The sequence below is a fragment of the Sapajus apella genome, unplaced genomic scaffold (genome assembly GCF_009761245.1).
Source record: "Sapajus apella isolate SASKATOON/1434 unplaced genomic scaffold, GSC_monkey_1.0 scaffold16, whole genome shotgun sequence".
NCBI classification, from domain to species: domain Eukaryota; kingdom Metazoa; phylum Chordata; class Mammalia; order Primates; family Cebidae; genus Sapajus; species Sapajus apella.
Window position 1 is genome coordinate 1015032 of NW_022436956.1, and position 2953 is coordinate 1017984.

Consider the following 2953-nt stretch of genomic DNA (forward strand, 5'->3'; position numbering starts at 1 on the left):
GGGTGATCTAAATGTAAACCCGTTTCTTTTCTATTCCCTACAGGATTGCTTCAGCCCCAGATGGAGCCACCCAGAAGACTCCATTCAAGCCATGTAACACCAGATAAGGATAAATAATTTGCTTCTTAGATTGTTAAAGTTAAATCACAATTTTTCAAATCAAATTTAACTCTAAAACTGTAACTGGATTGTGGGTTTGGGTTAAAAAATATATGTGTGTGTATATATATATAGATATGTATTCCAGAAATGTTAATTTACATGTTAAAAACATGTAAATGTTTATATTATTTAGAAGGGCCCCCCAGTATCCTTCCATAGCCTGTTAGGAACAGGGCCACATGGCCGGAGGTGAGCAGCATGCAAGCCAGCATTACCACCTGAGCTCTGCCTCCTGTCAGCTCGGCAAGGCATTAGATTCTCACTGAAGTGCCAACCCTATTGTGAACTGCACATGTGCGGGATCTAGGTTGCAAGCTCCCTGTGAGAATCTAATACCTGATGATCCGAGGTGGAACAGTTTCATCCTGAAACCATCCCCCACCACTGTGGAAAACTTGCCTTCCACAAAACTGGTCCCTGGTGCCAACAAGGTTGGGGACTGCTGCTACACAGAACACCGAATTCACAGTTTAAGCTTACTAGAGTCTAATCACATGATCATTTATGGGACACCTACTTACTGCATGACTCAGTATTTCCCTGGGGAAGCTTTGCTTAGTGAAAACATAACCCTGACCATTGAGGAACTCGGAGAGTTTCACAGGCGCAGTGAGCACACACAGCAGCAGGTGCCATACAGCTGTGGACAGGCTGCCAGGAAGCACCAAGAAAGCAATGCCGAGTCCTGTCCGACCACGGAGCCTGGCTGCTTCCCAGGCATGGGCACAGGTGGCCAGGGAGAGCAATGGAGGGTCGAACAGAGAGAAGCATCCTGGCGAGCCTGCTGCCTCGGGAAGAAACCCTGATGGCGTATGAGGGAGGCAACCAGCATGAAAGAGAGGAACCCTAGGGTGAAGGTGGATGGCCTACAACAAGAAGTTCAGCTGTGAAGGTCTCACAACAGAAGACACCAAGGCAAGACGGAGGCAACAGCAGCATGAATTTTAAAAGACGAATCGAGCAATGTGGCACCAGACGGGGCCAGCTGAAGAGAAGAAACGAAGAAACAGGAAGGAGACCACAGGAGCAGCGTTTTCAGGATGGGGGGCTGTGAGTCCACGAACCAGTGTGAGCTGACTTAGGAGCTAACGGCATGAGACGTTTAGAAGCCTATGCCATGACATAGACTACCTGAAGATAAATGTCCAGCAAACAGCAAGAAATACGGGTCTGCTGCTAAGGAGAGGAGGTGTGGCTGGAGTCACGTGCACACAAAGAAGTCCTTGAAGCCTTGGAGGAAGATGATCTAGGGAGCACAGTGAGAGAAAACAGCTCTGAGCCTGGAATGAGATGAAACCTTCAGCCTCAGCTCTGCGACTCCCCAGCTGAATTTCATTTGACTCCTCTGAGATTTCCTCACTGGGCATAATATCTCAGGTTATTTTAAGAGAGAAGAGCCAACTGCAATATATGTAACTTGTAAATGTTAGGGATTGATGTATAATAAGTATAGGGAATTTATGCTCTTCCCAGATCTCCTTAAAAACACACCATCAGCTCCCCTAAAGACTCGACGGGTACCCTGCAGTGGCATTCATATAAAAGACTGCACTGGAAAGACGAATGTCGAGAAACTCATCACTTTTTTGAGAATGAAAAAGTTGTGACCGTTGTTTAGACATCCATCCCAGCAGCACAGCTGGTCTACGACAACAGACAAGTGCCCCGTGAGGCCTGTCCATTGTCTCCGACCTGCCCCGATCTCAAACATGACCCCTTGAGGAAAGGAGGCTCCACTGGAGATGTAGGTCCCACAGTGTGTGCCCGGAGGACTCACCGCTCCCTTGGTTCACAGACAGCATCCCCATGGACAGCGGCTTGGTAGACTGGACCGGCTGTGGCAGAGACAGGCGCAAACACCGGGCAGGAGGTTCAGGCTGCACAGAGGATCTCAGAAACCCCCACCCAAAACCCATTCATCCAAAAGAATGGCCCCAAGACCATCACAAACAGGAGCCTAAAAAAGGAACACTCAACAGTAATCGTTCTTAAGCATGGCATGGAAACTGCCCTTTTCGTTTTCCAAACCAACCTCATGTTAGCCACACATTTTCTGAATCTGCTAGCTAGGTATTATTATTTTTTAATGCAAAAGCTGACGTCAAGAAAAGGGAGTGATTTGTGGGCCTTGCTCATCAGTCCACAGTAGAGTCTGGGTTAGACTCCTGAGTGCAGCAATCCCAACCCAGGTATGCCAGAGCTATGTGTCCCAGCCTTCTCTTCTTCTTCTTTCTATACTACCTAAGAGAAATCAGCTAGCCCATGGTCTAACCAGCTGGAATTATTCATCAATCTGCTTATCTACCACTGCCCTGAAGCACCCATGTCTGTTTCTCCTCTACTGGAGTTCTTGTCCGGGGGGTCCATATGCAGTCCCAAGGAAGCATCACTGAACTGCATTTACAACAACACCCCCATCCATCTTTCCTTTAAAAAGAGCAACACCCTCCAACTAGTCAAAAAGGCAAAAGCAAGAACAATGTCTTCTCCCTCCCTTTCCGTCCCCCAACGTCCTACATAAACCAGTCATCACTTCCTGCGCAGTCTGATTCTAGTGTCTGCTTCACTAATCCTCCTTCTTCATTCCTACTCCCTAAGTTCAAGTTCAGTAGACTTCGACTGGGCTTTGGTGTTCTAGCACCGCCCCAAACCAGCAAAGAAACCTTTCTGAAATGCAACGCCGGCCACCGAGCTCCTGGCCCTGCTTTAAAGTTACTTCCAGCCGGATGCAGTGGCTCATGCTTGTAATCCCAGCACTTTGGGAGGCCGAGGTGGGTAGATCCCCTGAGGT